At 45.3% G+C, this 22149-nt stretch overlaps 9 non-coding genes across 9 annotated transcripts; all 9 read left to right on the top strand.

The window, feature by feature from the left end:
* The first annotated feature begins 998 nt into the window (after positions 1–998).
* LOC141079497 (U2 spliceosomal RNA) lies at positions 999–1189 on the top strand. The gene has a single exon (XR_012228430.1). It is a non-coding gene; the product is annotated as a U2 spliceosomal RNA (small nuclear RNA).
* Positions 1190–2761: 1572 nt separating this feature from the next.
* On the top strand, positions 2762–2952 carry LOC141079495 (U2 spliceosomal RNA). Its single transcript, XR_012228429.1, has one exon. It is a non-coding gene; the product is annotated as a U2 spliceosomal RNA (small nuclear RNA).
* Positions 2953–4524: 1572 nt separating this feature from the next.
* LOC141079494 (U2 spliceosomal RNA) lies at positions 4525–4715 on the top strand. Its single transcript, XR_012228428.1, has one exon. It is a non-coding gene; the product is annotated as a U2 spliceosomal RNA (small nuclear RNA).
* Positions 4716–6287: 1572 nt separating this feature from the next.
* Positions 6288–6478, top strand: LOC141079493 (U2 spliceosomal RNA). The gene has a single exon (XR_012228427.1). It is a non-coding gene; the product is annotated as a U2 spliceosomal RNA (small nuclear RNA).
* Positions 6479–13303: 6825 nt separating this feature from the next.
* Positions 13304–13490, top strand: LOC141079519 (U2 spliceosomal RNA). The gene has a single exon (XR_012228452.1). It is a non-coding gene; the product is annotated as a U2 spliceosomal RNA (small nuclear RNA).
* Positions 13491–15062: 1572 nt separating this feature from the next.
* LOC141079491 (U2 spliceosomal RNA) lies at positions 15063–15253 on the top strand. Its single transcript, XR_012228425.1, has one exon. It is a non-coding gene; the product is annotated as a U2 spliceosomal RNA (small nuclear RNA).
* A 1572-nt stretch (positions 15254–16825) lies between these two features.
* On the top strand, positions 16826–17016 carry LOC141079490 (U2 spliceosomal RNA). The gene has a single exon (XR_012228424.1). It is a non-coding gene; the product is annotated as a U2 spliceosomal RNA (small nuclear RNA).
* Positions 17017–18591: 1575 nt separating this feature from the next.
* LOC141079489 (U2 spliceosomal RNA) lies at positions 18592–18782 on the top strand. The gene has a single exon (XR_012228423.1). It is a non-coding gene; the product is annotated as a U2 spliceosomal RNA (small nuclear RNA).
* A 1572-nt stretch (positions 18783–20354) lies between these two features.
* LOC141079488 (U2 spliceosomal RNA) lies at positions 20355–20545 on the top strand. The gene has a single exon (XR_012228422.1). It is a non-coding gene; the product is annotated as a U2 spliceosomal RNA (small nuclear RNA).
* Positions 20546–22149: the final 1604 nt, after the last annotated feature.

Here is a 22149-nt window from a genome sequence, read left to right as displayed (position 1 = left end):
CCTACGTCCACCTGTCTGACAGACGGACGGTATTCTAGTGGCTTGTAGCAGCAGCAGCAGCAGCTAGGTGCGCTGCTTGCCTGCAGTAAATAGGATGTGTCCATCCATGGAACACTGTGATAGGAATCATGCCATTCATAGCACACAATGCTTGGATGTGTTCGACCACGTCTCACAATGGGACCACGTGTCACAATGGGCAGCCCACAGTCTGTAGCAGCTGCGCAGTAGTATTCAGCTTCAGTCTGCTGAGTGAGCCTGAGCAGACAGGTGGGCCATGCTCGCCTCCTGGTTACAATATCTGGCACCAGGAGAGTTAGGCCACGTTCACACGCTGCGGATTCCGCTGCGGATTAATCCGCACGGATTTAGCAAAAACCGCAGATAATCCGCAGGTCCAAAGACCTGCGGATTATCTGCGGTTTTGCCTGCGGTTTGGTCCTGCGGATTCACTATCTCCACAATGGTGGAGATAGGAACCCGCAGCGTTTTCCACAGAAAGAATTGACATGCAATTCTTTCTGCGGATTCAAAACCGCAGCAAATCCGCGCGGTTTTTTCCGCAGCGTCGGCACAGCGTTTTTTTTTACCCATTCAAATGAATGGTACTGTACACCGCAGCTAAAACTGCTGCGTGTCTGTAGCGGCCAATCCGCAGCGTGTGCACACAGCCTTAAAGCAAGACCTTTCATTTAGGGAGGGTAGTAGAGGGGGCGGTGTAGGAGCAGTGCTCCTCTGGCCTCTTTCCTAGTACTGAAGCGCGTTTGACCGTGAGGGGAGGGTGGCCTAACAAAAAAGGGGTTGGCCTATGCAAATTAAAAGCGCGTGGAGTGGAATCCTGGGGGGAAAAAAAAAAAAAAAAAAACAGCCGCCTGCGCTTTTGTTATGCGCCCAGACTTGGTTTGAATGTCTTCCTCAGGGTGGTGTCTGTGTCATTCTCCACAATGGGTGCCTGTCTTAAGCCCTGTGGCCTTGCAAGCGGCAAACCATTTCTGGTTATCGCTTCTCGGCCTTTTGGCTAAGATCAAGTGTAGTATCTGTTCTTATCAGTTTAATATCTGATACGTCCCCTATCTGGGGACCATATATTAAATGGATTTTTAGAACAGGGAGATGGAAAAAGAGCTTGCTCACTTCACTCCACGTATCAGCCCAGTATGGCAGTTTCTCTGGGAATGGTGCACTCACTCTCTTAAGCGGTTTCCAAAGACAGATTGAATTGAAATCGGGATAAGCAAGTAGTGTTTTCAAAGCATGATTTGAATGCTTTTTTCCAATGTCGCCGCTCTGCAATTAGTTTTTCTTGGTCCAAGTTGCACATTTCCAATTCCTTAGCCTTGATTTAACTTGACCAACTCTTCTACTACTACTACTACTACTACTACTCTTATTCACCGCTATATGGGAGGCATTGCACTGTATTCAATGTGTCCGTAAAATAACGATCTATCTTGGCCTTTGCTGTTTGGTAGGTATAGGTGTGACAAGCTGCAGTAATGTGTTTGGCTTTGGATAGCTACATTTCTGCACACCCACCTGCTACAAGGCCTGCAGCCCCTTCGCCTCAGAACTTCCCCAGTCTTAATTCAAGCATTCAATTCCTACCACATCCCTCATGCAATGATATGTCGCTTCATTTTTGAAACATTGTCCCCCTCTTGTGGCCTTCCAACTTTGAAATTTACTGTTCAATTTTGAATTAATTCATATATGAATAAAATGGAAAAGCAACGATTTATCTGGCGAGTTATTTGAATGTTCTGCCTACGTCCACCTGTCTGACAGACGGACGGTATTCTAGTGGCTTGTAGCAGCAGCAGCAGCAGCTAGGTGCGCTGCTTGCCTGCAGTAAATAGGATGTGTCCATCCATGGAACACTGTGATAGGAATCATGCCATTCATAGCACACAATGCTTGGATGTGTTCGACCACGTCTCACAATGGGACCACGTGTCACAATGGGCAGCCCACAGTCTGTAGCAGCTGCGCAGTAGTATTCAGCTTCAGTCTGCTGAGTGAGCCTGAGCAGACAGGTGGGCCATGCTCGCCTCCTGGTTACAATATCTGGCACCAGGAGAGTTAGGCCACGTTCACACGCTGCGGATTCCGCTGCGGATTAATCCGCACGGATTTAGCAAAAACCGCAGATAATCCGCAGGTCCAAAGACCTGCGGATTATCTGCGGTTTTGCCTGCGGTTTGGTCCTGCGGATTCACTATCTCCACAATGGTGGAGATAGGAACCCGCAGCGTTTTCCACAGAAAGAATTGACATGCAATTCTTTCTGCGGATTCAAAACCGCAGCAAATCCGCGCGGTTTTTTCCGCAGCGTCGGCACAGCGTTTTTTTTTACCCATTCAAATGAATGGTACTGTACACCGCAGCTAAAACTGCTGCGTGTCTGTAGCGGCCAATCCGCAGCGTGTGCACACAGCCTTAAAGCAAGACCTTTCATTTAGGGAGGGTAGTAGAGGGGGCGGTGTAGGAGCAGTGCTCCTCTGGCCTCTTTCCTAGTACTGAAGCGCGTTTGACCGTGAGGGGAGGGTGGCCTAACAAAAAAGGGGTTGGCCTATGCAAATTAAAAGCGCGTGGAGTGGAATCCTGGGGGGAAAAAAAAAAAAAAAAAAACAGCCGCCTGCGCTTTTGTTATGCGCCCAGACTTGGTTTGAATGTCTTCCTCAGGGTGGTGTCTGTGTCATTCTCCACAATGGGTGCCTGTCTTAAGCCCTGTGGCCTTGCAAGCGGCAAACCATTTCTGGTTATCGCTTCTCGGCCTTTTGGCTAAGATCAAGTGTAGTATCTGTTCTTATCAGTTTAATATCTGATACGTCCCCTATCTGGGGACCATATATTAAATGGATTTTTAGAACAGGGAGATGGAAAAAGAGCTTGCTCACTTCACTCCACGTATCAGCCCAGTATGGCAGTTTCTCTGGGAATGGTGCACTCACTCTCTTAAGCGGTTTCCAAAGACAGATTGAATTGAAATCGGGATAAGCAAGTAGTGTTTTCAAAGCATGATTTGAATGCTTTTTTCCAATGTCGCCGCTCTGCAATTAGTTTTTCTTGGTCCAAGTTGCACATTTCCAATTCCTTAGCCTTGATTTAACTTGACCAACTCTTCTACTACTACTACTACTACTACTACTCTTATTCACCGCTATATGGGAGGCATTGCACTGTATTCAATGTGTCCGTAAAATAACGATCTATCTTGGCCTTTGCTGTTTGGTAGGTATAGGTGTGACAAGCTGCAGTAATGTGTTTGGCTTTGGATAGCTACATTTCTGCACACCCACCTGCTACAAGGCCTGCAGCCCCTTCGCCTCAGAACTTCCCCAGTCTTAATTCAAGCATTCAATTCCTACCACATCCCTCATGCAATGATATGTCGCTTCATTTTTGAAACATTGTCCCCCTCTTGTGGCCTTCCAACTTTGAAATTTACTGTTCAATTTTGAATTAATTCATATATGAATAAAATGGAAAAGCAACGATTTATCTGGCGAGTTATTTGAATGTTCTGCCTACGTCCACCTGTCTGACAGACGGACGGTATTCTAGTGGCTTGTAGCAGCAGCAGCAGCAGCTAGGTGCGCTGCTTGCCTGCAGTAAATAGGATGTGTCCATCCATGGAACACTGTGATAGGAATCATGCCATTCATAGCACACAATGCTTGGATGTGTTCGACCACGTCTCACAATGGGACCACGTGTCACAATGGGCAGCCCACAGTCTGTAGCAGCTGCGCAGTAGTATTCAGCTTCAGTCTGCTGAGTGAGCCTGAGCAGACAGGTGGGCCATGCTCGCCTCCTGGTTACAATATCTGGCACCAGGAGAGTTAGGCCACGTTCACACGCTGCGGATTCCGCTGCGGATTAATCCGCACGGATTTAGCAAAAACCGCAGATAATCCGCAGGTCCAAAGACCTGCGGATTATCTGCGGTTTTGCCTGCGGTTTGGTCCTGCGGATTCACTATCTCCACAATGGTGGAGATAGGAACCCGCAGCGTTTTCCACAGAAAGAATTGACATGCAATTCTTTCTGCGGATTCAAAACCGCAGCAAATCCGCGCGGTTTTTTCCGCAGCGTCGGCACAGCGTTTTTTTTTACCCATTCAAATGAATGGTACTGTACACCGCAGCTAAAACTGCTGCGTGTCTGTAGCGGCCAATCCGCAGCGTGTGCACACAGCCTTAAAGCAAGACCTTTCATTTAGGGAGGGTAGTAGAGGGGGCGGTGTAGGAGCAGTGCTCCTCTGGCCTCTTTCCTAGTACTGAAGCGCGTTTGACCGTGAGGGGAGGGTGGCCTAACAAAAAAGGGGTTGGCCTATGCAAATTAAAAGCGCGTGGAGTGGAATCCTGGGGGGAAAAAAAAAAAAAAAAAAACAGCCGCCTGCGCTTTTGTTATGCGCCCAGACTTGGTTTGAATGTCTTCCTCAGGGTGGTGTCTGTGTCATTCTCCACAATGGGTGCCTGTCTTAAGCCCTGTGGCCTTGCAAGCGGCAAACCATTTCTGGTTATCGCTTCTCGGCCTTTTGGCTAAGATCAAGTGTAGTATCTGTTCTTATCAGTTTAATATCTGATACGTCCCCTATCTGGGGACCATATATTAAATGGATTTTTAGAACAGGGAGATGGAAAAAGAGCTTGCTCACTTCACTCCACGTATCAGCCCAGTATGGCAGTTTCTCTGGGAATGGTGCACTCACTCTCTTAAGCGGTTTCCAAAGACAGATTGAATTGAAATCGGGATAAGCAAGTAGTGTTTTCAAAGCATGATTTGAATGCTTTTTTCCAATGTCGCCGCTCTGCAATTAGTTTTTCTTGGTCCAAGTTGCACATTTCCAATTCCTTAGCCTTGATTTAACTTGACCAACTCTTCTACTACTACTACTACTACTACTACTCTTATTCACCGCTATATGGGAGGCATTGCACTGTATTCAATGTGTCCGTAAAATAACGATCTATCTTGGCCTTTGCTGTTTGGTAGGTATAGGTGTGACAAGCTGCAGTAATGTGTTTGGCTTTGGATAGCTACATTTCTGCACACCCACCTGCTACAAGGCCTGCAGCCCCTTCGCCTCAGAACTTCCCCAGTCTTAATTCAAGCATTCAATTCCTACCACATCCCTCATGCAATGATATGTCGCTTCATTTTTGAAACATTGTCCCCCTCTTGTGGCCTTCCAACTTTGAAATTTACTGTTCAATTTTGAATTAATTCATATATGAATAAAATGGAAAAGCAACGATTTATCTGGCGAGTTATTTGAATGTTCTGCCTACGTCCACCTGTCTGACAGACGGACGGTATTCTAGTGGCTTGTAGCAGCAGCAGCAGCAGCTAGGTGCGCTGCTTGCCTGCAGTAAATAGGATGTGTCCATCCATGGAACACTGTGATAGGAATCATGCCATTCATAGCACACAATGCTTGGATGTGTTCGACCACGTCTCACAATGGGACCACGTGTCACAATGGGCAGCCCACAGTCTGTAGCAGCTGCGCAGTAGTATTCAGCTTCAGTCTGCTGAGTGAGCCTGAGCAGACAGGTGGGCCATGCTCGCCTCCTGGTTACAATATCTGGCACCAGGAGAGTTAGGCCACGTTCACACGCTGCGGATTCCGCTGCGGATTAATCCGCACGGATTTAGCAAAAACCGCAGATAATCCGCAGGTCCAAAGACCTGCGGATTATCTGCGGTTTTGCCTGCGGTTTGGTCCTGCGGATTCACTATCTCCACAATGGTGGAGATAGGAACCCGCAGCGTTTTCCACAGAAAGAATTGACATGCAATTCTTTCTGCGGATTCAAAACCGCAGCAAATCCGCGCGGTTTTTTCCGCAGCGTCGGCACAGCGTTTTTTTTTACCCATTCAAATGAATGGTACTGTACACCGCAGCTAAAACTGCTGCGTGTCTGTAGCGGCCAATCCGCAGCGTGTGCACACAGCCTTAAAGCAAGACCTTTCATTTAGGGAGGGTAGTAGAGGGGGCGGTGTAGGAGCAGTGCTCCTCTGGCCTCTTTCCTAGTACTGAAGCGCGTTTGACCGTGAGGGGAGGGTGGCCTAACAAAAAAGGGGTTGGCCTATGCAAATTAAAAGCGCGTGGAGTGGAATCCTGGGGGGAAAAAAAAAAAAAAAAAAACAGCCGCCTGCGCTTTTGTTATGCGCCCAGACTTGGTTTGAATGTCTTCCTCAGGGTGGTGTCTGTGTCATTCTCCACAATGGGTGCCTGTCTTAAGCCCTGTGGCCTTGCAAGCGGCAAACCATTTCTGGTTATCGCTTCTCGGCCTTTTGGCTAAGATCAAGTGTAGTATCTGTTCTTATCAGTTTAATATCTGATACGTCCCCTATCTGGGGACCATATATTAAATGGATTTTTAGAACAGGGAGATGGAAAAAGAGCTTGCTCACTTCACTCCACGTATCAGCCCAGTATGGCAGTTTCTCTGGGAATGGTGCACTCACTCTCTTAAGCGGTTTCCAAAGACAGATTGAATTGAAATCGGGATAAGCAAGTAGTGTTTTCAAAGCATGATTTGAATGCTTTTTTCCAATGTCGCCGCTCTGCAATTAGTTTTTCTTGGTCCAAGTTGCACATTTCCAATTCCTTAGCCTTGATTTAACTTGACCAACTCTTCTACTACTACTACTACTACTACTACTCTTATTCACCGCTATATGGGAGGCATTGCACTGTATTCAATGTGTCCGTAAAATAACGATCTATCTTGGCCTTTGCTGTTTGGTAGGTATAGGTGTGACAAGCTGCAGTAATGTGTTTGGCTTTGGATAGCTACATTTCTGCACACCCACCTGCTACAAGGCCTGCAGCCCCTTCGCCTCAGAACTTCCCCAGTCTTAATTCAAGCATTCAATTCCTACCACATCCCTCATGCAATGATATGTCGCTTCATTTTTGAAACATTGTCCCCCTCTTGTGGCCTTCCAACTTTGAAATTTACTGTTCAATTTTGAATTAATTCATATATGAATAAAATGGAAAAGCAACGATTTATCTGGCGAGTTATTTGAATGTTCTGCCTACGTCCACCTGTCTGACAGACGGACGGTATTCTAGTGGCTTGTAGCAGCAGCAGCAGCAGCTAGGTGCGCTGCTTGCCTGCAGTAAATAGGATGTGTCCATCCATGGAACACTGTGATAGGAATCATGCCATTCATAGCACACAATGCTTGGATGTGTTCGACCACGTCTCACAATGGGACCACGTGTCACAATGGGCAGCCCACAGTCTGTAGCAGCTGCGCAGTAGTATTCAGCTTCAGTCTGCTGAGTGAGCCTGAGCAGACAGGTGGGCCATGCTCGCCTCCTGGTTACAATATCTGGCACCAGGAGAGTTAGGCCACGTTCACACGCTGCGGATTCCGCTGCGGATTAATCCGCACGGATTTAGCAAAAACCGCAGATAATCCGCAGGTCCAAAGACCTGCGGATTATCTGCGGTTTTGCCTGCGGTTTGGTCCTGTGGAGATAGGAACCCGCAGCGTTTTCCACAGAAAGAATTGACATGCAATTCTTTCTGCGGATTCAAAACCGCAGCAAATCCGCGCGGTTTTTTCCGCAGCGTCGGCACAGCGTTTTTTTTTACCCATTCAAATGAATGGTACTGTACACCGCAGCTAAAACTGCTGCGTGTCTGTAGCGGCCAATCCGCAGCGTGTGCACACAGCCTTAAAGCAAGACCTTTCATTTAGGGAGGGTAGTAGAGGGGGCGGTGTAGGAGCAGTGCTCCTCTGGCCTCTTTCCTAGTACTGAAGCGCGTTTGACCGTGAGGGGAGGGTGGCCTAACAAAAAAGGGGTTGGCCTATGCAAATTAAAAGCGCGTGGAGTGGAATCCTGGGGGGAAAAAAAAAAAAAAAAAAACAGCCGCCTGCGCTTTTGTTATGCGCCCAGACTTGGTTTGAATGTCTTCCTCAGGGTGGTGTCTGTGTCATTCTCCACAATGGGTGCCTGTCTTAAGCCCTGTGGCCTTGCAAGCGGCAAACCATTTCTGGTTATCGCTTCTCGGCCTTTTGGCTAAGATCAAGTGCTTTATTGCAGGAGATCTTGGTCGAAGGGCACTCGGGTACCCCTCTCCTTGGCCTGGCGGGATCGTCCACTTCGGTGGGCTTCACCCGCCTGTTGCTATTGGGGGGAGGGCTTAGTCCCAGGGTAACGAGTTGCGATCCCCCAGCTCCCAGTTGGTTTTTGTCTACAAAACACTGGGAGCGCAGATTGCAAACGCTTGCAATTTGCAAACCCTGTTGCGTACCATGGAGGTTGACCCCAACCTCGTGCCTCCTTATGCGAGGCTAAAAAATACCATTAGGGTCCACTTTAATGCAGGTGGCTCAGACACCAGGAATTTGGGATATGTAGTCCAGGACGTGCTCGGAACCCTCCTCCACGTCCAGAGGAAAGAGATTTTATCCATACAGGACTATCCCCGACGAGGGGATTATGATATAACATTCACGGAAGAAGGTATTTTTAGAGATGTATTGGCGAGAGTTAGACGTGTGGAGGATAGTTCTGTTCTGAAAGGAATACAAATTGTAGAGCACGTCCTGGATGAGGTAAAGCTGGTAATTGTTAAAGTTTTTTCACCATTTGTATCTGCCCCAGAAATTATGTCTTTTTTAGCAGTATACTTTAAGAGCGTAAAATGTATTGGCAAAATACTTAATGAATTCAATATATGGACATCGAAATGGAAATTCTTGGTAACATGTATCAGAGATCCAAATATTCCAGGTGGTGTGCGGCTCCCCCCAGCCCGTTTTAAAATTGGACAAACAAATGGGGATTTTTTCTTTTCTGGGATGCCGGTATACTGCAGAAATTGTGGACGCTACGGCCATTCAAAAGAGAATTGTCTTGTCTCCTGTAGGAACTGTGCTAGCGAAAACCATGAGACGAAGGAATGCCCAAAGGAAAAAAAATGTAGTTTCTGCCAGACTCCAGGTCATTTTTATTTTTCTTGCCCCCACAGGTTTCGGGAAGACGAGCAGAAGGAGAAGTCCAAGACATCCTGGCAAAAACCAAAAGATCAGACCACCCCTCAGGAGGAGGAACAACAACCTGGAGCCTCTGGAGGGACGAAGGGCGCAACACAGAGTGACAACTCTCCAGAGTCTATGACAGGTAACCCACCAGTTTCCAAATCTTGGCTGCAGGAGCAGCGGCAGTCCAAGAGGATGGCTGAGAAAGAACAGAGGGGTATGGTTGCTAAGACCAAGAGGGACAGGCCAAAGGTCGACACCGAGGCACATACCCAGCCTGGGTCTCCTAAGGCAGAGGGCGCGGAGTGGACAGTGGTGGTTTCGCAGAAAAAGAAAAAAAAGGGTGAGTCTGAGGAGGTGGCAGGTGGGGACCGGATGGACACATCTCCGGAAGGGGGTGTGGACACTGGGCCCCCAGAGGTCTTGGTCCCTGCTGTAACGGCGGTTGGGGGCCGGGATCTTGCTGCCTCTGAAGACTCAGAGGCTCTGCCTTGTGCGCAACCTCCCCCTATAAGACGACCTTCTAAAGGTCAAACAGGGGCGGCGGAGCCCCTTGGAGACCCACCTGATGAGGATTTAAATGGCCAGCCAATGGAGACCCAGCAGGTTCTGCCAGTACCCTCCCCGAGCTATGTGGCTGTAGCGTCGGGTCTTTCTAAAAGTGGTAATCTTTCCTCCTCCTCGGATACACTGCTGACGGTATCATCGGATGAAGAGGGAGGCGAAAGCCCAGTGGTCTGATCAGGTTTGTTGGATAGGTAACTCCGTTGCTCTAGAAAATTTAAACAAACTTCCTATACTTTTAATGATGGCTGAACTCAAAGGCATTTCCTTCAATGTGAGAGGCATAAAATCTAAAACAAGGAGAATTGCTCTTTTTAATTTTCTTACATGTTTTACTGCATCTGTTTTATTTTTGCAGGAATGCAATATCCCACACGAAATTTCATACAAAAAATATAAGGATGAGTGGAAGTGTGGGCCATCTGTCTGGTCCGGATCTAATGCTACGGGATCAGCAGGGGTCGCCATACTTTTTAAAGGGAACGTTTTAATAGATTTTATTCAAGAAATTTTACCAGGTCGTATTTTATTAGTTAAGGCTTTTATTAATGGTATTAAATGGCAGTTTTTAAATTTTTATGGCTCTCCAGAAAAAAATGAAAGAGCCGAAATGCTTGATCTTTTACCATTATTTATTAATAACTCTGAACCTTTTATCTTAGCAGGCGATTTTAATTGTATTTTTAAAGGTGAAAACCGGCGTTCCAGCTCTGTCAGCAGGAACTACGATAAAACCTCAGGTATGCTGCATGATATAGTGACAGATGCTAAGCTAATTGATATATATAAAGAGTGTAATAGAGGCAGCCCGGAGGAAGCCGGTTTCACCTGGAGCAATTCTAATTGTAGCTCTAGAATTGATTTTATCTTCGGTTCAGATAAAACAATACCTGCAAAATGTGAAGTTTTAACTAATTTATTTTCAGACCATAAACTTTTATCTTTTAGCATAAAAGTAAATGAAAACAAAAAATGTGGTAAGAAAAGCTGGAAAATGAACGTGTCCCTTTTAACTGACCCGCAGATTTTATCAGATTTTACCGAGTTTTATAGAAAATGTAAAAAAGAAAGAAGTCCAAATATTTCTATAAGTGTATGGTGGGACAGAATGAAAGTTAAAATAAGGAATTTTTTTATTAAAAAGGGTCTTTTTAAAGCCAAAGAAAAATATGAAGAATATAGAATTTTAAATACCCGCTTACAAATGTTATTTAAACTTAGAGATAATGGGATAGATGTGCAACATGATGTTTCAACCTTAAAAGAAGAGATTTCAAAATGGCTAGAACAAAAAGGGAAAGAGATAATTTTCCGTTCTAGAATACAGCACATAGAAGAAAATGAAAAATGTTCTAGATATTTTTTTAGGAAAAATAAAAAAGAAAAAGTAATAATTGACTATATAGATGGAGAAAATAATATAAAACAGATGTTGGGGAAAGTTGAGGTTTTTTTTACTACTCTTTTTAATGAAAAAATTATAGATGAAAAACTAATGGAAGACTCCCTGCAAGAAATAACAGCTGTTTTAGATCCCTCATCACAAGAGTTTTTATTACACCCATTAACAGAACAAGAGATTTTAAAAACCATAAAAAGTTTTAAAAAAGGCAAAGTCCCCGGTTCTGATGGTATCCCAATTGAATTTTATGTATGTTTTTATGATATTTTAAAAGATGATTTGTTTTATTTGTTTACTGAAGTTTTTACCAGTAAGGTTTTATTAAATTCTTGGAAGAAAGGTGAAGTCTCCCTTTTGTATAAAAAAGGCGATAAATCAAAATTAGAAAACTGGAGACCGATAACACTCCTAAATTGTGATTATAAAATAATGGCTAAAATCTGTGCAAATCGTCTAAAAGGAGTCATCAGTAACATTATACATTCTAATCAAGTGTGTGGGGTGCCGGGGCGTAGTATATGGGATAATCTGAATTTAGTGAAAGACTGTATTGAGGATGTGAAAGATCGAAAGGGGAAAATGGCGATTTTATCTATCGACTTTGAAAAAGCATTTGATCGTGTCTCACATTTTTATCTTTTTAAAGTTTTAGAAAAAATGGGCATACCGGAAGGTTTTTTATTTTCTCTTAAAGCATTTTACAAAGATTGTACAAGTAAGATTTTAGTTAATGGTTTTAAGACACAAGATATACCCTTAAAGTCTGGGGTAAAGCAGGGATGCCCCCTGTCCCCCCTACTTTTTATTTGTGCGCTGGAACCGATGTTATGTGCATTACGCCGAAATAACCAGATATGTGGAATACCTTTGCCTGGAAGCGGTGGTTTGGAGGCTAAGGTCGTAGGTTACATGGATGATGTAGCAGTTTTATGTCGTGATGCTCCATCCCTGACGAAAGCCCTCCATCAAGTGCAAACTTTCTGCTCAGCCTCTGGTTTTAAAATTAATTTTAACAAATGTAATATTTTAAGTGTTGGGGGGATGGTTTTACATGATGTACCCGTTGACATAACTGAATCCATTACCATTTTAGGTGTATTATTCACGGAAAAAAATGATGGATATAATAGTTGGGAAGCAATTACACAGAAAGTAAATACGAAAATATGTATGTGGAACATGAGAAAACTTACGATGGAGGGTAAAGTATTGATTTTAAAAATGGTGATTTTACCACTGTTACTGTATCTCAGTATGGTTTTCCCCCCACCGGTTAATGTTTTGAAAAAGATAACTAAAACTTGTTTTACTTTCTTTTGGAACTCAAAAATGGAGAAGCTGAAAAGAGAAATTGTGATGAAAGCAAAACCGAAAGGTGGTAAAGATTTCCCAGATTTTAATAGGTTTCTTTTAATCCATTTTTTCGTTTACTGTTTTAATGCCTTTTTTAAGACCCACTATTGGTCCTTTTTTATGCGTTTTAATACTGGTTTTTTTATGAGGAATCTTGGATGGTATAAAGTTAATTTATCTGCTCCCTATGCTTTTAACTTGCCAGCGCATTATATGATTTTAAGGAAAATAGTGTCGGATTTTAATTTAGGGAATAAGAAAATAGAGGAATTAAAAGACAGTAAAAAACTAATTAAAGAGATACGAAAAAATGAGGAAATATGCAATATTGAAAGATATGATGATGAAGAATCTACATCTATCTGGAAAATGATTAATGGTTTTAATCTTTTTAATATACAGAGAGATCTGGCTTGGAGTTGCGCGCACAGCTGTCTTCCTTGCCGGGCATTCCAATACAGAAGAGGATTTGTGAGGTCTGCCATCTGCCCAAGAGTCGGATGCCAGGATGAGGAAACAGTGGAACATCTATTGTGGTCATGTAAATTTGCTAAAGACCTCTGGAGAAGACTGCTCCCCCTGCTGGAAAGAGTGGCAGACCTCAAGGACTTTAATTATAAAACGGTGCTATATGGACTTATGGAATGCCCCACCATGGACCAGCAAATAATGGCTTGGAAGACAGTCAACTGCGCCAAGTCAGCTCTCTGGAAAGCACGAAATATTGCTGTTTTTAATCAAGATGCTTTTTCAGTGGACAATGTTTTAGAACTTTGCTTATGTGATATGTACACCTACTATTTAATGGACAAAAAACAAAATGTACATGTATCCAAAAAATGGCTTGTCGACCAATGGAACCTGATAATTTGATATGATCTCCTTTTTGAATTGTATAAGTTTCATTGATTTATTTTGAATTATATTTGTTTTAATCTTTGTAATCTGTTAAAATTTTAAATAAACGGTTTTATCCCTATGTTGGGGATAGCCAAATTAAAAAAAATCTGTTCTTATCAGTTTAATATCTGATACGTCCCCTATCTGGGGACCATATATTAAATGGATTTTTAGAACAGGGAGATGGAAAAAGAGCTTGCTCACTTCACTCCACGTATCAGCCCAGTATGGCAGTTTCTCTGGGAATGGTGCACTCACTCTCTTAAGCGGTTTCCAAAGACAGATTGAATTGAAATCGGGATAAGCAAGTAGTGTTTTCAAAGCATGATTTGAATGCTTTTTTCCAATGTCGCCGCTCTGCAATTAGTTTTTCTTGGTCCAAGTTGCACATTTCCAATTCCTTAGCCTTGATTTAACTTGACCAACTCTTCTACTACTACTACTACTACTACTACTCTTATTCACCGCTATATGGGAGGCATTGCACTGTATTCAATGTGTCCGTAAAATAACGATCTATCTTGGCCTTTGCTGTTTGGTAGGTATAGGTGTGACAAGCTGCAGTAATGTGTTTGGCTTTGGATAGCTACATTTCTGCACACCCACCTGCTACAAGGCCTGCAGCCCCTTCGCCTCAGAACTTCCCCAGTCTTAATTCAAGCATTCAATTCCTACCACATCCCTCATGCAATGATATGTCGCTTCATTTTTGAAACATTGTCCCCCTCTTGTGGCCTTCCAACTTTGAAATTTACTGTTCAATTTTGAATTAATTCATATATGAATAAAATGGAAAAGCAACGATTTATCTGGCGAGTTATTTGAATGTTCTGCCTACGTCCACCTGTCTGACAGACGGACGGTATTCTAGTGGCTTGTAGCAGCAGCAGCAGCAGCTAGGTGCGCTGCTTGCCTGCAGTAAATAGGATGTGTCCATCCATGGAACACTGTGATAGGAATCATGCCATTCATAGCACACAATGCTTGGATGTGTTCGACCACGTCTCACAATGGGACCACGTGTCACAATGGGCAGCCCACAGTCTGTAGCAGCTGCGCAGTAGTATTCAGCTTCAGTCTGCTGAGTGAGCCTGAGCAGACAGGTGGGCCATGCTCGCCTCCTGGTTACAATATCTGGCACCAGGAGAGTTAGGCCACGTTCACACGCTGCGGATTCCGCTGCGGATTAATCCGCACGGATTTAGCAAAAACCGCAGATAATCCGCAGGTCCAAAGACCTGCGGATTATCTGCGGTTTTGCCTGCGGTTTGGTCCTGCGGATTCACTATCTCCACAATGGTGGAGATAGGAACCCGCAGCGTTTTCCACAGAAAGAATTGACATGCAATTCTTTCTGCGGATTCAAAACCGCAGCAAATCCGCGCGGTTTTTTCCGCAGCGTCGGCACAGCGTTTTTTTTTACCCATTCAAATGAATGGTACTGTACACCGCAGCTAAAACTGCTGCGTGTCTGTAGCGGCCAATCCGCAGCGTGTGCACACAGCCTTAAAGCAAGACCTTTCATTTAGGGAGGGTAGTAGAGGGGGCGGTGTAGGAGCAGTGCTCCTCTGGCCTCTTTCCTAGTACTGAAGCGCGTTTGACCGTGAGGGGAGGGTGGCCTAACAAAAAAGGGGTTGGCCTATGCAAATTAAAAGCGCGTGGAGTGGAATCCTGGGGGGAAAAAAAAAAAAAAAAAAACAGCCGCCTGCGCTTTTGTTATGCGCCCAGACTTGGTTTGAATGTCTTCCTCAGGGTGGTGTCTGTGTCATTCTCCACAATGGGTGCCTGTCTTAAGCCCTGTGGCCTTGCAAGCGGCAAACCATTTCTGGTTATCGCTTCTCGGCCTTTTGGCTAAGATCAAGTGTAGTATCTGTTCTTATCAGTTTAATATCTGATACGTCCCCTATCTGGGGACCATATATTAAATGGATTTTTAGAACAGGGAGATGGAAAAAGAGCTTGCTCACTTCACTCCACGTATCAGCCCAGTATGGCAGTTTCTCTGGGAATGGTGCACTCACTCTCTTAAGCGGTTTCCAAAGACAGATTGAATTGAAATCGGGATAAGCAAGTAGTGTTTTCAAAGCATGATTTGAATGCTTTTTTCCAATGTCGCCGCTCTGCAATTAGTTTTTCTTGGTCCAAGTTGCACATTTCCAATTCCTTAGCCTTGATTTAACTTGACCAACTCTTCTACTACTACTACTACTACTACTACTCTTATTCACCGCTATATGGGAGGCATTGCACTGTATTCAATGTGTCCGTAAAATAACGATCTATCTTGGCCTTTGCTGTTTGGTAGGTATAGGTGTGACAAGCTGCAGTAATGTGTTTGGCTTTGGATAGCTACATTTCTGCACACCCACCTGCTACAAGGCCTGCAGCCCCTTCGCCTCAGAACTTCCCCAGTCTTAATTCAAGCATTCAATTCCTACCACATCCCTCATGCAATGATATGTCGCTTCATTTTTGAAACATTGTCCCCCTCTTGTGGCCTTCCAACTTTGAAATTTACTGTTCAATTTTGAATTAATTCATATATGAATAAAATGGAAAAGCAACGATTTATCTGGCGAGTTATTTGAATGTTCTGCCTACGTCCACCTGTCTGACAGACGGACGGTATTCTAGTGGCTTGTAGCAGCAGCAGCAGCAGCTAGGTGCGCTGCTTGCCTGCAGTAAATAGGATGTGTCCATCCATGGAACACTGTGATAGGAATCATGCCATTCATAGCACACAATGCTTGGATGTGTTCGACCACGTCTCACAATGGGACCACGTGTCACAATGGGCAGCCCACAGTCTGTAGCAGCTGCGCAGTAGTATTCAGCTTCAGTCTGCTGAGTGAGCCTGAGCAGACAGGTGGGCCATGCTCGCCTCCTGGTTACAATATCTGGCACCAGGAGAGTTAGGCCACGTTCACACGCTGCGGATTCCGCTGCGGATTAATCCGCACGGATTTAGCAAAAACCGCAGATAATCCGCAGGTCCAAAGACCTGCGGATTATCTGCGGTTTTGCCTGCGGTTTGGTCCTGCGGATTCACTATCTCCACAATGGTGGAGATAGGAACCCGCAGCGTTTTCCACAGAAAGAATTGACATGCAATTCTTTCTGCGGATTCAAAACCGCAGCAAATCCGCGCGGTTTTTTCCGCAGCGTCGGCACAGCGTTTTTTTTTACCCATTCAAATGAATGGTACTGTACACCGCAGCTAAAACTGCTGCGTGTCTGTAGCGGCCAATCCGCAGCGTGTGCACACAGCCTTAAAGCAAGACCTTTCATTTAGGGAGGGTAGTAGAGGGGGCGGTGTAGGAGCAGTGCTCCTCTGGCCTCTTTCCTAGTACTGAAGCGCGTTTGACCGTGAGGGGAGGGTGGCCTAACAAAAAAGGGGTTGGCCTATGCAAATTAAAAGCGCGTGGAGTGGAATCCTGGGGGGAAAAAAAAAAAAAAAAAAACAGCCGCCTGCGCTTTTGTTATGCGCCCAGACTTGGTTTGAATGTCTTCCTCAGGGTGGTGTCTGTGTCATTCTCCACAATGGGTGCCTGTCTTAAGCCCTGTGGCCTTGCAAGCGGCAAACCATTTCTGGTTATCGCTTCTCGGCCTTTTGGCTAAGATCAAGTGTAGTATCTGTTCTTATCAGTTTAATATCTGATACGTCCCCTATCTGGGGACCATATATTAAATGGATTTTTAGAACAGGGAGATGGAAAAAGAGCTTGCTCACTTCACTCCACGTATCAGCCCAGTATGGCAGTTTCTCTGGGAATGGTGCACTCACTCTCTTAAGCGGTTTCCAAAGACAGATTGAATTGAAATCGGGATAAGCAAGTAGTGTTTTCAAAGCATGATTTGAATGCTTTTTTCCAATGTCGCCGCTCTGCAATTAGTTTTTCTTGGTCCAAGTTGCACATTTCCAATTCCTTAGCCTTGATTTAACTTGACCAACTCTTCTACTACTACTACTACTACTACTACTACTCTTATTCACCGCTATATGGGAGGCATTGCACTGTATTCAATGTGTCCGTAAAATAACGATCTATCTTGGCCTTTGCTGTTTGGTAGGTATAGGTGTGACAAGCTGCAGTAATGTGTTTGGCTTTGGATAGCTACATTTCTGCACACCCACCTGCTACAAGGCCTGCAGCCCCTTCGCCTCAGAACTTCCCCAGTCTTAATTCAAGCATTCAATTCCTACCACATCCCTCATGCAATGATATGTCGCTTCATTTTTGAAACATTGTCCCCCTCTTGTGGCCTTCCAACTTTGAAATTTACTGTTCAATTTTGAATTAATTCATATATGAATAAAATGGAAAAGCAACGATTTATCTGGCGAGTTATTTGAATGTTCTGCCTACGTCCACCTGTCTGACAGACGGACGGTATTCTAGTGGCTTGTAGCAGCAGCAGCAGCAGCTAGGTGCGCTGCTTGCCTGCAGTAAATAGGATGTGTCCATCCATGGAACACTGTGATAGGAATCATGCCATTCATAGCACACAATGCTTGGATGTGTTCGACCACGTCTCACAATGGGACCACGTGTCACAATGGGCAGCCCACAGTCTGTAGCAGCTGCGCAGTAGTATTCAGCTTCAGTCTGCTGAGTGAGCCTGAGCAGACAGGTGGGCCATGCTCGCCTCCTGGTTACAATATCTGGCACCAGGAGAGTTAGGCCACGTTCACACGCTGCGGATTCCGCTGCGGATTAATCCGCACGGATTTAGCAAAAACCGCAGATAATCCGCAGGTCCAAAGACCTGCGGATTATCTGCGGTTTTGCCTGCGGTTTGGTCCTGCGGATTCACTATCTCCACAATGGTGGAGATAGGAACCCGCAGCGTTTTCCACAGAAAGAATTGACATGCAATTCTTTCTGCGGATTCAAAACCGCAGCAAATCCGCGCGGTTTTTTCCGCAGCGTCGGCACAGCGTTTTTTTTTACCCATTCAAATGAATGGTACTGTACACCGCAGCTAAAACTGCTGCGTGTCTGTAGCGGCCAATCCGCAGCGTGTGCACACAGCCTTAAAGCAAGACCTTTCATTTAGGGAGGGTAGTAGAGGGGGCGGTGTAGGAGCAGTGCTCCTCTGGCCTCTTTCCTAGTACTGAAGCGCGTTTGACCGTGAGGGGAGGGTGGCCTAACAAAAAAGGGGTTGGCCTATGCAAATTAAAAGCGCGTGGAGTGGAATCCTGGGGGGAAAAAAAAAAAAAAAAAAACAGCCGCCTGCGCTTTTGTTATGCGCCCAGACTTGGTTTGAATGTCTTCCTCAGGGTGGTGTCTGTGTCATTCTCCACAATGGGTGCCTGTCTTAAGCCCTGTGGCCTTGCAAGCGGCAAACCATTTCTGGTTATCGCTTCTCGGCCTTTTGGCTAAGATCAAGTGTAGTATCTGTTCTTATCAGTTTAATATCTGATACGTCCCCTATCTGGGGACCATATATTAAATGGATTTTTAGAACAGGGAGATGGAAAAAGAGCTTGCTCACTTCACTCCACGTATCAGCCCAGTATGGCAGTTTCTCTGGGAATGGTGCACTCACTCTCTTAAGCGGTTTCCAAAGACAGATTGAATTGAAATCGGGATAAGCAAGTAGTGTTTTCAAAGCATGATTTGAATGCTTTTTTCCAATGTCGCCGCTCTGCAATTAGTTTTTCTTGGTCCAAGTTGCACATTTCCAATTCCTTAGCCTTGATTTAACTTGACCAACTCTTCTACTACTACTACTACTACTACTACTCTTATTCACCGCTATATGGGAGGCATTGCACTGTATTCAATGTGTCCGTAAAATAACGATCTATCTTGGCCTTTGCTGTTTGGTAGGTATAGGTGTGACAAGCTGCAGTAATGTGTTTGGCTTTGGATAGCTACATTTCTGCACACCCACCTGCTACAAGGCCTGCAGCCCCTTCGCCTCAGAACTTCCCCAGTCTTAATTCAAGCATTCAATTCCTACCACATCCCTCATGCAATGATATGTCGCTTCATTTTTGAAACATTGTCCCCCTCTTGTGGCCTTCCAACTTTGAAATTTACTGTTCAATTTTGAATTAATTCATATATGAATAAAATGGAAAAGCAACGATTTATCTGGCGAGTTATTTGAATGTTCTGCCTACGTCCACCTGTCTGACAGACGGACGGTATTCTAGTGGCTTGTAGCAGCAGCAGCAGCAGCTAGGTGCGCTGCTTGCCTGCAGTAAATAGGATGTGTCCATCCATGGAACACTGTGATAGGAATCATGCCATTCATAGCACACAATGCTTGGATGTGTTCGACCACGTCTCACAATGGGACCACGTGTCACAATGGGCAGCCCACAGTCTGTAGCAGCTGCGCAGTAGTATTCAGCTTCAGTCTGCTGAGTGAGCCTGAGCAGACAGGTGGGCCATGCTCGCCTCCTGGTTACAATATCTGGCACCAGGAGAGTTAGGCCACGTTCACACGCTGCGGATTCCGCTGCGGATTAATCCGCACGGATTTAGCAAAAACCGCAGATAATCCGCAGGTCCAAAGACCTGCGGATTATCTGCGGTTTTGCCTGCGGTTTGGTCCTGCGGATTCACTATCTCCACAATGGTGGAGATAGGAACCCGCAGCGTTTTCCACAGAAAGAATTGACATGCAATTCTTTCTGCGGATTCAAAACCGCAGCAAATCCGCGCGGTTTTTTCCGCAGCGTCGGCACAGCGTTTTTTTTTACCCATTCAAATGAATGGTACTGTACACCGCAGCTAAAACTGCTGCGTGTCTGTAGCGGCCAATCCGCAGCGTGTGCACACAGCCTTAAAGCAAGACCTTTCATTTAGGGAGGGTAGTAGAGGGGGCGGTGTAGGAGCAGTGCTCCTCTGGCCTCTTTCCTAGTACTGAAGCGCGTTTGACCGTGAGGGGAGGGTGGCCTAACAAAAAAGGGGTTGGCCTATGCAAATTAAAAGCGCGTGGAGTGGAATCCTGGGGGGAAAAAAAAAAAAAAAAAAACAGCCGCCTGCGCTTTTGTTATGCGCCCAGACTTGGTTTGAATGTCTTCCTCAGGGTGGTGTCTGTGTCATTCTCCACAATGGGTGCCTGTCTTAAGCCCTGTGGCCTTGCAAGCGGCAAACCATTTCTGGTTATCGCTTCTCGGCCTTTTGGCTAAGATCAAGTGTAGTATCTGTTCTTATCAGTTTAATATCTGATACGTCCCCTATCTGGGGACCATATATTAAATGGATTTTTAGAACAGGGAGATGGAAAAAGAGCTTGCTCACTTCACTCCACGTATCAGCCCAGTATGGCAGTTTCTCTGGGAATGGTGCACTCACTCTCTTAAGCGGTTTCCAAAGACAGATTGAATTGAAATCGGGATAAGCAAGTAGTGTTTTCAAAGCATGATTTGAATGCTTTTTTCCAATGTCGCCGCTCTGCAATTAGTTTTTCTTGGTCCAAGTTGCACATTTCCAATTCCTTAGCCTTGATTTAACTTGACCAACTCTTCTACTACTACTACTACTACTACTACTCTTATTCACCGCTATATGGGAGGCATTGCACTGTATTCAATGTGTCCGTAAAATAACGATCTATCTTGGCCTTTGCTGTTTGGTAGGTATAGGTGTGACAAGCTGCAGTAATGTGTTTGGCTTTGGATAGCTACATTTCTGCACACCCACCTGCTACAAGGCCTGCAGCCCCTTCGCCTCAGAACTTCCCCAGTCTTAATTCAAGCATTCAATTCCTACCACATCCCTCATGCAATGATATGTCGCTTCATTTTTGAAACATTGTCCCCCTCTTGTGGCCTTCCAACTTTGAAATTTACTGTTCAATTTTGAATTAATTCATATATGAATAAAATGGAAAAGCAACGATTTATCTGGCGAGTTATTTGAATGTTCTGCCTACGTCCACCTGTCTGACAGACGGACGGTATTCTAGTGGCTTGTAGCAGCAGCAGCAGCAGCTAGGTGCGCTGCTTGCCTGCAGTAAATAGGATGTGTCCATCCATGGAACACTGTGATAGGAATCATGCCATTCATAGCACACAATGCTTGGATGTGTTCGACCACGTCTCACAATGGGACCACGTGTCACAATGGGCAGCCCACAGTCTGTAGCAGCTGCGCAGTAGTATTCAGCTTCAGTCTGCTGAGTGAGCCTGAGCAGACAGGTGGGCCATGCTCGCCTCCTGGTTACAATATCTGGCACCAGGAGAGTTAGGCCACGTTCACACGCTGCGGATTCCGCTGCGGATTAATCCGCACGGATTTAGCAAAAACCGCAGATAATCCGCAGGTCCAAAGACCTGCGGATTATCTGCGGTTTTGCCTGCGGTTTGGTCCTGCGGATTCACTATCTCCACAATGGTGGAGATAGGAACCCGCAGCGTTTTCCACAGAAAGAATTGACATGCAATTCTTTCTGCGGATTCAAAACCGCAGCAAATCCGCGCGGTTTTTTCCGCAGCGTCGGCACAGCGTTTTTTTTTACCCATTCAAATGAATGGTACTGTACACCGCAGCTAAAACTGCTGCGTGTCTGTAGCGGCCAATCCGCAGCGTGTGCACACAGCCTTAAAGCAAGACCTTTCATTTAGGGAGGGTAGTAGAGGGGGCGGTGTAGGAGCAGTGCTCCTCTGGCCTCTTTCCTAGTACTGAAGCGCGTTTGACCGTGAGGGGAGGGTGGCCTAACAAAAAAGGGGTTGGCCTATGCAAATTAAAAGCGCGTGGAGTGGAATCCTGGGGGGAAAAAAAAAAAAAAAAAAACAGCCGCCTGCGCTTTTGTTATGCGCCCAGACTTGGTTTGAATGTCTTCCTCAGGGTGGTGTCTGTGTCATTCTCCACAATGGGTGCCTGTCTTAAGCCCTGTGGCCTTGCAAGCGGCAAACCATTTCTGGTTATCGCTTCTCGGCCTTTTGGCTGCGATCTTGT

The sequence above is a fragment of the Dendrobates tinctorius genome, unplaced genomic scaffold, assembly GCF_039654945.1.
Source record: "Dendrobates tinctorius isolate UK_male_01 unplaced genomic scaffold, ASM3965494v1 ptg000672c, whole genome shotgun sequence".
NCBI classification, from domain to species: Eukaryota; Metazoa; Chordata; class Amphibia; order Anura; family Dendrobatidae; genus Dendrobates; species Dendrobates tinctorius.
Note: the sequence above shows the minus strand (reverse complement) of the source record. Positions and strands in the feature narration are given on the sequence as shown.